This window comes from Diadema antillarum, unplaced genomic scaffold (genome assembly GCF_040938485.1).
Source record: "Diadema antillarum isolate AM-2024a unplaced genomic scaffold, OU_Dant_1.0 scf00000108, whole genome shotgun sequence".
Lineage (NCBI taxonomy): Eukaryota > Metazoa > Echinodermata > Echinoidea > Diadematoida > Diadematidae > Diadema > Diadema antillarum.
In genome coordinates, this window is record NW_027270997.1 from 882,502 (window position 1) to 894,717 (window position 12,216).

The window sequence follows — 12,216 nt, forward strand, 5'->3', positions numbered from 1 at the left end:
TTCCTTTTAAAAGCATCACCTACATCTATTTGATCATAATGGTGATTAATGGTGATTACTTTAATTTGTAGTTTTCATGATCCCTTGTTGAATAATAGAACAAGAGTTCACAGAACTACAGAGATCATGGGACATAGGAAAAATTTAGACTCAACAATCTTTATATTGAGAATCTATTTAAACAAGCAGGGATATTAGTGAAACATCTAGGCAGACTTTGATATTTTATCAATGAATCTGATCTGAAGGCAGGTAACATTGTTCTCTTAAAGCCTCGTATTGATTATTGTAAAAAAACAACAACACATTATAGGTATCGATGCAATACAATGCACTGCCTTATGCCTTGAAATCTACCTCGGGTCCAAATACATTTTTAAAGGGATTCGAAAATTGTATTTCTGATTCTATGTAGATGTATATTCCTCATTCATTTTCTTTCTCTCTTGAAGATACGTAAATGCCTATATATATATTTTTTTGTGTTTGTATATTTTTATCATCAAAGCTTATAATTTTATATGATTCTCATATGAAATATTAATCTGAATGTTTGTATTTTTGTCTTATGTATCCGTATAACATATACTGTTTGTTTGTATTTCTCATATAAGGATCCCACTGTTAAACGGCGCTGTTATGATAGCAGCGCTAAATAGGGTCATCCCTCCGTTGAAGGTTTATTTTATGTAATATATCTTATACCTTTTTATGACGGAAAAAATACAATACAAAACAATACAACACTAAATGCTGCAGTTGCACTATTTTAATCAAATGCAGAAATTCACTTGATTAACGTCATGATATTGTATATAACATAACCAAAAAAGGGGGAATGGAGTATTATGGTCATGAAAAAAAAAACCCGAACTCACACCGATGAGTATAAACCTCACGCCTCCAAACAAGACATATAAAAGTCTCTTTTCTGAAAAGGCACGTGTATCTGAAGTAATAACTATGCAAAAGAGGAGCGAGGCTGAAAACAAAATAGCATCTCGTATACATAAAAGAGCTGTTCAGGCCTGAGGAATATGCAGATCCTGCAGTAACTATATAGCAGCAGTCCAGGTAGAGGCTTCTGCCCCCCCCCCCCCCACTTCGTAGAAGAAAAGACGGCTTTTTCATTCGTTACGCCAAAATGTGACTTTAACCTATTATACTGAAAGCTGTTTATGGTCAAAAATGAAAGATTTATATAGTTAAATTTCCGTAAATTTTGACCCTTGAGAGATATGATGCCATTTTCTAGCCTGGCATTGCATTCATTTTTGTGAGTTGAGTTTCATGAGTATTCAAATTGTTAATGTAGAAAAAAAAATTGGTCCTTGCATTAAACAAAGGGTTCGTCTAAAGATTAGGCCTAGCTACAATCATTTACGTAAATTCAATTAGGTCGAGACTCTAACAACAGACTCAACTAATCTTAAAGAGGAAATCCACCCTCCCCCCTCAAAAAATAAAAAATAAAAAAGCCTAATGTAAAAGAAAGTGAAAAAATCCCTTGAGAACGTTGCAAAAATGACAAAAATCGGATAAGAAGTGAGGAAGGTATAACATTTTGAAATTTCACTTTTTTTCGGAAAATATTTCTCGACCAGTCCTTATGAATATTCAGATGAGCGAGTCGATGATGTCGTGCCTTAATAATGTTTTCATGTGGGCCCTATATTTTATATGAAATTCATAAAAATTGCTATTCTTATCTAATACAGGTAAAAGCATCTTCCCATATACCATAATATATAAGATTTACATTTTGTTCTTAGTTATTTTGGGTGGTTTCGAGGCAAGTTCTATATTTATGCAGCTGAATTATGAGGTTTTTTTTGTGTGTATATGAACCCGAAATTTTGAGAGCATGATATCATTAACTTGATGATTTGAATATTCATGACTATTCAAGAAGCGTTAAAAAAAAACTGAAATATCAGATTATCATAACTTTCTTATTTCAAATCGGAATTTTGATAATATTTGCACTGTTCTGTAAGTTTTTTTTTCTCCCCGGAGTGGATTTCCGTTTTTTTTTTTGAAGAATAATGACAAAATTTTGTACTAAATGCCTATATAAATACATCTCAAATGTCTTGAAAGAAACGTCCACGAATTTTTTTTTTTGTGCTGAATGTATCTTACATTGTTTTCTTCTGAAAATCAAAATCACACCAATCCATGAAGTGCAATCAAATATGAGAAAGAGTACTTAATCTCTATAGAGCAGGGATAATGTATGGAAATTTGAGTTTAACATCACTGTCAGTACTATTTAAAAGCTATTCCTTCTTGGGGAGTCCTAAAAAGGACTGTGGCGTAATAGAAGAGGTGTACAGGGGGAAGTCTCAACGCTTCGGACAGATTGACTGTTCGGTTGCAGTTTGTTATTCCGAAGGTTCAGTGATCAGAATTCAGATGAAATGAGGTGTTTCGTTATTCAAAAGGCTCGTTAGTAAGCACCTTCTTTTCATTTTCCGATTAACGAACCTTCGGAATAACGAACATCGCCCCACTGTCCGTCTTCCGGAAGAGCCTTCTTCCTCTTCTCATCCTCTCTCCTCACTTCTTTTCCTACTCTGCCTTTCCCCAACCCCATTATATAGGCTTGCCAGATCCCCATTTCATAAAAGATGTTAGGATAGCAACTCTGGCTGGAATGTCAATTGTCATAGAAACAACAAGAATCCACCACCTTCCAGATTGGGTTGTTGGTATTGGAAGTTACCATTCCAGCCAGAGTTGCTATCATGTCAACTTTTTATGAGATGGGTCCCAAAGAACTGTGTGAAGATCGATCTTCACACAGTTCTTTAATGATCACCCAAGCTCTCCTTCAAGGAATATTTAAAACGACATTAATCACACACACACGCACATACACACACATCTATATGCATATATACATACAGACACACATAATATGCACAGACAGGGATTATGAACAATCATTGCTGAGTCTCTTAGGAAAGAAAATTAAAGAATAATATATTACATAATTATATATATCATTAAACACGCACCGAACTGACGGGAGACAGAAATAGAGGGAACAAATCTAAGTGTACCGTACTATGATTGAAACTTAGCACAGAACAAACACGGTACATAATAATGTCTACATAATTATCATTAATATTTCTGCAAAGATAATGCCAAAGTTTGGGATATCATTTGACCGTCTGTAGAAAGTTTGCACGAAGGATCCTCGGTTGATCCCGTTTTCTTTTGATATATGTTTGAATTTGATAGATTAATTTTTATATTTTCAGACTTTGTAAACTTAATCTAAACACCTAATAGTGCCTATTCATTCGAATTCTTCGAAAAGTAACCCACGTCTTTACTCACAGTTGCTTTCATAGGCGTTGGCCAGGTAATCATATGAGCTCATACATGTATTTCGAACCAGTAAAAAGAATTAAGAACATGAAAGCTTAATATTTTAAACTAGCAACATTTACAATATAAGATAAATAAGATTTAGGGTAGGACTCACTTATAGGCTGCAAATACATTGTGTCGTTTGCCATTACAGCACCAGGCAGAACATATATCCATTTCCTGATTGAGTTTTGACATTGTGCACAATGTGTATGCTATCGCGAGTGAATACGAGATTGTGTTCCTGTGCTCTATCGTTGTCTATACAAGGGTGTGCTGACACGCTTGCTTGCGTTTTCAGATTTGCTTTCGGCGTGGTGTAGATGGATTATTATTGTGTCAGTAGGCGTAGGTTGTATGGTGCGTGTATACATGTTTTTCGATGTAGGTCTAAATCACTGTGTTGGTCCACTTTGACGGCAAATATTAGGAAGTGCATTGTTTACATTACTACAAAGTAGGTGCACGTCGGCTTTTCTTCGCATATTTTCTATTAAGTTTTCCTTTTCTTTTATTCTTACAGTGCACTGTCTTAATTTCATATGTCTGGAGGTATATTGATAGAATGGATAAATGCAAGGTTTTGTCCTGTTTTTGTTATTTTTTCCAAAAAAAGAAAATGACGTTATTTGAAATGAAATCGTCCATTTGCATTCTTTGAATTTTGCGAGAAATCGGGAATTTCCCACTAATCTTGATTCGGGAGAATGATGTCATCTATGACAGGTAGGCCTATTGTGTCTGGGGCTTCTTGACGTTCATGTAGACAAAGCAACTGCAATGGCTTTCACATTTAGGAAGAGTCATGTATCTTTCGGCGTATTGCTATTATTTACACGTTCCGTTATATTTCAAGTTCCTTTGATCATAGGTCAGATATACGAAATGGGACAAGGAAAAAGAAGCATAGGCATATCAGGGGCGGATCCAGGAATTCCGTAAAGAGGAGAGGCCTTTTTCTCTTTTTATTTCTTTTATTTAAAAAAAAGATAAAGGGGGAGCCCGGCGCGTCCCCGCCTGGACCCTTCACTGCATATTATACAAATAATGAATGTTTATTAGTGCAAAAGACAGAATATTTCATGAGGTGAAAGATGAAATGATCCATTCAACAAGGCGCAGCCCTCGTTGAATGGATCAAAGATTTCATCTTTCACCGAATGAAATTTTCTGTCCGTTGCACAAATTTAATGAAAAACATTCATTATTTGTTTCATATAACACCTAAAATAGATCTTTGTCATTTGATGTTTTACAAGAGAGAATCTGAGATCGAGAGAGTGTTCACTGCGCCTCGTTTAATGGATCTTTAATGCATCTTTTACCTCATTGAATATTCTGTTCATTGCACTCATTGACAGAAGCAGCTGCTGAGATCGAGAGAGTGCTCACTGAGTGAGCGCTTTACGCTAGCGAACTGTCACATTACATCAACTGAATGCAACCACAAGCGTTCTACACGTGTAGTGTGCCGGGCTCTCGGTGTGATGCAATGGAGCAAATCGTATGGATCCAAAATTGCACGGTAAATGGAGTCACAATTGCACGGATGATGACGTCATAGTGGAATGGGACGAATTATCAATGTCAAACAACCATTCAAAAATGACAAGGATCTACGTATTTAATCGTTATATGATATCATAATATGGAGCGACAATTGCACGGATGATGACGTCAAAGTGAGATGGGACGAATAATCAATGCCAAACAACTATTCAAAAATGACAAGGATCTATATGTATTTAGGCGTTATAAGTAGTTTATTGGAACCCCATCTATGATTCGCTTTGTATAAGGCTCTGTAATTCCATAATAGATTTTGGCGAACCTCAGTATAATTACCCACAATATTTTATCCTTGTTAATGTAATGCCTGCCCTGCGATATAGTCGTTCATGGGCTGGATGGGTACGTTTTACCTGGGCCTTGCCCTATATGACATCAACTATATGCATGCTGAATTCCGTCTCTCAATCTGAATAATAATCTGTGTCAAATGCGTCTATAAAAGATTTTGAGGGGTGACTGGCCACAGGTTTGGCATGTTGTTTACGAGCAGCATGCCCTCTCATTTGCACCTGCACTGATATGAACAGTTGTCTCAATTTTTTAGTATCTAAGAATCTGAATCCGCAAGTTAAATTGCTGTTTTGTTTTGTGTGTGTGTGTGTGTGTTTTTTTTTTTTGAAAGTCTCTGTATCCCCTCACGCTTATACTTTGAAATACTTTACTTAGCAGGTGTGATATACTGCATGGTTTCCGGCAGTCTGATAACGCTGGTTGCTGTAACATTCTTTTCATGTACAATTCAATTCAAGAAAAGAGTTTACACCTCAGGGCCTCATTTCAATGCGTAGCCTGTATGGTTCATCCAGGTCACGACTAACGTTATACCCATTTCTTCTCAAGCCACAGCTGCCTTGTTTTCATCTTCACTTTCATTTTTCAATTTATTTAACAAACAAAAAATATCTCTTTTCAGCTCCCCCCCCCCCCTTACGTGGTTTTCTGTGATGGCGTGTTCGCCTCGTGCTGGGGGTTGCTGATGGGTATAAGAGGAGTAGTGGCAATGCCACTGTGGCGGCTGTGCTCCTATACTGTATGGAGTCCATGGGGCATACAATGATCTTTGTATTTCAACTGAATTTTAGCTAAAACATAGCACAATGTACTAGTATTCTGTGCACTCGACCCGTTGTGCGCTCTGTACGATAGGTGCACCTCCCTGGTGGGTGCGCTTCCCGCTATGGTGTCGTTTTTGTTTTTGTTGCTTGTTTCCCCCTCTTCGCGACTTTGGCGAGTGGGACGTCCCAATCCTGCGGACGCTGCTTATGATGATCAATAATTGAGCAAAAAAGTCAATACCATTTTTTGTTTCACTGATCTCATCTCGCTCTCATTCTCTCTGCAAACTTGAAATGAATATAAAAAAAATAAACACTTATGTATATATGGAATAATCTTCTATTACGTTAAGCAGATAATTTGTTTCATTCTCTTCAATTTAACTTTAATTGATGTGTTGTAATAGTAGGGATGGGGTTGAAGAAAGCTTACGATGAGGTGATATCCGGGAAAGCTGATAGTATCAATCAGTTATACGCTTATTGTCTAAACTCTCTTATGAGATGTTCTGTATTTGTTTTTTGTTTTTCTTTGTTCTTCTCTGATTTCTTTTCCATTTTTCTCCTTCATGACATTCCCAGCGAACAAATATTCAGAATTGATTTCTACATCGTAGTTTGTCTATCATGACTTGTGAAGATATGACACTTATTGTTTTATTATGGCCAATAGGCACTTACTGTTAATATCAGAAACTACAGTGTAGGTGCATACAGTAAACATCAAAGTTCTATTCGTGTCTCCCTTCGTCTCTCTCCTTCTCTCCTGATCCCCAAATAACCTATAAAAATTCATATTGATAGTTTGAATTATGCACGTGAATATATCTCGTATGAAAATGATATTTTTTGAATATCAAGGGAGCCCCCTCACTCAAATGCAGTCTGTTGTTAAATCCATGCTGATATTATTGCTTATGCCTCGTTTTGTATTGGCAGAGCAGACACAGGCCACGGACGTGTGTGCCCAATTTGATATCATCGGCTATGTCTTGTCTGCGTCCTTGTTGTTTCTCGTGTCTTGTCTGTGTCTCATGTCTATGCTTCATGTGTGTGTTTCTTGTATGTGTTTCATGTTTGTGTATATGCGTTTCTCTTTCTCTTCTTCCAGGTCTGTACATTCCTACATAACTACAATCTCCAGGTCTAGGTCTAAGTGGAACTTTTGTCGATTCCGCTGTGATTTTCTTTATACTTATGGCTAATCCAACATTTGTTTTCAACTCTGTGAACGATGATGAATTTTATGATACAGTTGGGCGCTCTTTTACGTCCGCGCAGGAAAACAAAACTTCCACCTTATATGAAGCGTACATATCGAACAAACTTAATGCTTCAGCACAAGAATTTGAATATAATTTTGATCCTGAAGATCCTGTGCAAAGTTCATCATGTGTTTATCTGACTGTAAATCAGTATGAACAATATGTTATGAATAGTGTTGATGACAATCTTTTGTTAGCTCATTTGAATATACGAAGCATAAGTAGAAATTTTGACAAGTTGCGATTATTTTTAGAAAACTCTGGTAATAACTGTTCTGTTATAGGTCTGACCGAAACATGGTTGACTCCCAATATAAGTCATTTATTTTCTATATCCGGCTTTGATTTCGTGTACAGAAATAGAAAAGAAAGAATGGGTGGTGGCGTGGGTTTATACATCCCCAACAAATTTGAATATTCTATCCACGAAGAATTGAATGTCATGACTGATGTAGTTGAATCTCTTTTTGTTGAAATGGTAAACCCGAATGGGAAAAACATACTGATTGGAGTTGTTTACAGACCCCCCGGATCGAATCCGAATGACTTTTTGTTGTATGTACAAAATTTAATGCAGAACTCTATTTTTACAAATAAACATGTATATTTAATGGGTGATTTTAATATTGATCTTATGAAATGTAACTCCCAACATATTTCGCAAGAATTTGTAGAAACCTTAATGTCTGTTTCTTTATTACCGTTAATTTCTAAGCCGACCCGTGTTACTGACCGATCTGCCACTTTGATTGATAATATTTTTTGTAATATTCTCCCAATTCCCGAGTCTGGTATTGTTTTATCTGACATCTCTGATCATTATCCAATCTTTACACAAGTGCCAATTAAGTTATCTCCTAGGCAAAATAATTATCAGAGACGTCGTAAGATTACGGCCAATAATCTTATTAATTTGCAAAATAGTTTAAAAGATATTGATTGGTTTTTTGTATACAACAATACCGATCTTGATTTGTGTTATGATTATTTTATGAAAACTATCACTTCTAATATTGATGAACATATTCCGTTTTGCACAAGGAAAAGTTCTTATAAAAGAACTCCAAGACTCCCGTGGATAACCCAATCACTTTTAAGATCGATTAATAGGAAAAATAATTTGTTTTATAAATACAGGAGTAACCCTACGGATAAAAACAGACAAAAGTATGTGACTTACAAAAACACGCTTACTAATTTATTGCGTTTACAAAAGAGAAAATTTTATGTCAACCAGATAATGAAATATAAAAATGATATTAAGAATACTTGGAAAACAATAAAAGATGTTATGAATACATCTAATCATGCATCTAGTATTTCAGAAGTACGATGGGGTAATACCTCAAGCAATGTACCTGCTGGTATGGCCGAAATTTTTAATGATTTTTTTGCATCGATTGGGAAAAATTTATCACAAAGTATCCCTTCATCTAATAAAGTGTTTTCTGATTTTTTAGATATACCTAATCCTAAAACTATATTTTTGGACCCTACGTATAATGAAGAAGTTATTGATATTATTAATAATTTGAAAGAAGGGAAAAGCCCAGGTTGTGATGGAATCGATAATTATTTGTTGAAAAATATAATTCTTCAAATAATAGATCCTTTAGTATATATTATTAATCTATCACTTAGTACTGGGCTTGTACCAAGTCAAATGAAGACTGCCAAAGTTATACCTATATATAAGAAAGGGGAGAAAAATGATGTCAATAATTACAGACCAATATCGTTATTAACTTCAATTTCTAAGATTTTGGAAAGAATAGTATATATCCGAACTGTAAAATTTTTCAATATGAGTAATATATTTACGAATTTTCAATTTGGATTCAGAGAAAATCACAACACCACCCACGCTTTACTTACCTTTGTGGAAAAGATTACACATGCACTTGATACATTTTCGCATACAATAGGCATCTTCCTGGACTTCTCAAAGGCTTTTGATACGATTAATCACGGTATACTTCTTTCTAAGTTATCCCATTATGGTATTCGCGGAAAAGCCTTGCAATGGTTTACGAGTTATTTATCTGACAGATTTCAATATGTACATGTGAACAGTTTTGATTCTTCTATGAAGAAAATAGAATGTGGTGTTCCGCAAGGAAGTTTGTTAGGCCCACTGTTATTTATAGTTTACATTAATGATTTTTATAGATCTTCAGATAAACTCTCTTTCATATTATTCGCGGATGATTCCAATCTTTTTTATTCCCACCCTGACCCTAATACTTTGATTAGTACAGTGAATGATGAATTGAAGAATGTCTCACAATGGATATATGCAAATAAATTGTCACTGAATATTGAGAAGACAAAGTATATGTTTTTCAGTAATTCTTTAGATAGATTACCAGGTAATGTTATATTTGACACTACTCCCCTAGAAGAGGTTTCGTCTATTAAATTCTTAGGTGTTTGTGTTGATAATAAGTTATCATGGAAGTGTCACATAAACAATATTTGTAAAGTAATTGCACGTAACATAGGCATAATGAATAGATTGAAATATTATCTTCCTTCTTCGGCTTTGATTACGCTTTATTCAAGTTTGGTATTGCCGTACTTGAATTACGGAATTCTTGCTTGGGGGAATACATATTCGACATTGTTAGATAAACTTCTTCTTCTGCAAAAGATGGCGCTCAGAATCGTTTTTAACCTTCATATCCGAGCACATACTGACAAGTTTTTCCTTGAGCACAAAATTCTGAAAATAAAAGAGTTGTATTTGTTTCAACTTGGTCAATTTATGTTTAATTACAACTGCAATCATCTACCCAAAATATTTTATTCTTTATTTCACCGTAACAGCCACGTACATAACTATCCCACTAGACAATCTAAAGAATTTCATCTTCCCTTAGTTAGAACTGTACACACTCAAAATACATTTGTTTATACCGGACCCAGATTTTGGAATAGCTTAGATAATGTTCTAAAAGAATCTGTGAAGTTAATTACATTTAAGTATAAACTCAAAAAATATTTGTTTTTTAGATATACCAGTTAATTCTGTTCAATGAAAAAACCCGTCATGTTTCACTTTTCCTTGAGATTTTGTAGTGTGTCCACAGACCTTTTCCATCCCTCTCCTTTTCCTTCTCTATTCTTCCCTGCTCCTTTTTCCTCGTTCTTCGTTGTCCAGTATCTGTCTGAGTGCATTTCCTCAAATTCTGTTGTTTCTGTGTATTGTGTTATTGTTGTTGTTGTTGTCGTCGTTATGTTTTTTGTGGCCGATTGCATATCTTCCTTTCCGTTCAATTTTCCTGGCACACCTGGCCCCATAGTGTCTGTGCCACAAATGTGATATGTTATATAGTTTATACGTTTGCATCCTAAAATCCTAGTAAGTATTGTTCATAGTATCAACATCATTATATCAATGAGTAAAATGTACAATAGTATATAGAAGAATTTAAAATGAATATGTCTTATTGGTATAACAAATTGGTGCTGTTGTTGTTTTGTTCCAGTGTTCCACGTTTTACAAGCGTGGCTTTTTTAGTGGAACACTGTTTTCCATCATTGTGATTATTTACTATTTTTGTTGCCATGACAAAGTGCATTGTTTCTTTTTTACGACATCATTCGTGTATAATTTATATTGTATTGAAAAAAAAATCCTTTATTGGACGAGTGTAAGAGAAATGAAAAAAAAATTGTATCACTTTGGATTATGTCAACTTTTTCTTTTCTTTTCTTTGTGATGATGGAAATAAATAAACTATTGAACTATTGAACTAACTATTATAAGATATCATAATCGCCAGCAAAACTTGCACGAGAACTGGCAATATATTAAACTGTCCTTATTGCATCGGCCCGCGGCCCGCCAAATTCTGGTTTAGTCCTTTGCTGTCATTATGATATATATATATATATATATATATATATATATATATGTGCGCGTGTGTGTGTGTGTGTGTATGTGTGCGTGTGTATCGAAGCATCAGGGCCCCATTTCATAAAAAGTTGATATAGCAACTCTTGCTGGAATGGCAATTGTCATGGTAATGACAAGAATCCAGCCTCCTGATTGGCTGCTTGCTATGGGAGGTTGCCATTCCAGCAAGAGTTGCTACCCTAATATCTTTTATGAAATGGACCCCCAGGACTTTTTTCATTTCTACGACACAGAACATTAAGAAAGAGGAGAGAACATTTTCAATATATACCTGCCACAGCAAGTAATGAAAGTACTTATAGTCTCGATCGTCATTTCATAAGTTAAAGGGATGGTATATTATAAAGTGAGGTGAGAATTCAGCTTTTAGCATTTTGCGAGATATTTCGAAAACACTTCATGAAATGGCTTCCAATTCTAGAAGCATTTCAAAATTTATTAAATGAAAACCGGTTTTAAAATGGCTGAGATATCCAAAAACAAAGTAAAACAAAGCGATTCTAATAAAAGGTCGGTCCCACCTTTTATAGGATTGCTCTGTTTTGGATATCTCAGCCATTTGATAACCAATTTTTTATTCAATAAACTTTGAATTCATCCTAAAATTAATGCTCTTTCATATTTCAGAAGAGGTTTCTCATTATCTCAAAAAAATCTTCATCAAGAAACGTTTTGAAATCTCAAACCCATTCTCAACCGAAACTATACCATCCCTTTAAGTTTCCCCAAGCATGGGGATCGAGTGAATGCAACATATTCATACATAATCAGTGAAGTTTGAGAAAATCAAACACTCCGTTCAACAGTTATAGAGTGGTTCTTTGTTATATTTTGATGCCATCGCTGGATGAAAACACTACAACAGTTAATTCACGACGTCAGGGCAGAACATGAAAATTTCATCTCTTGTGAAAAGAAAACTTTTCGGAACTTGTTACTGACATGTTATGTAAAAGGTATTATCATTCCCCCTTCTTTCTGAAAGATGTAAGTCAGTTGCTAGTGCATTATGCCAGAAAAACTG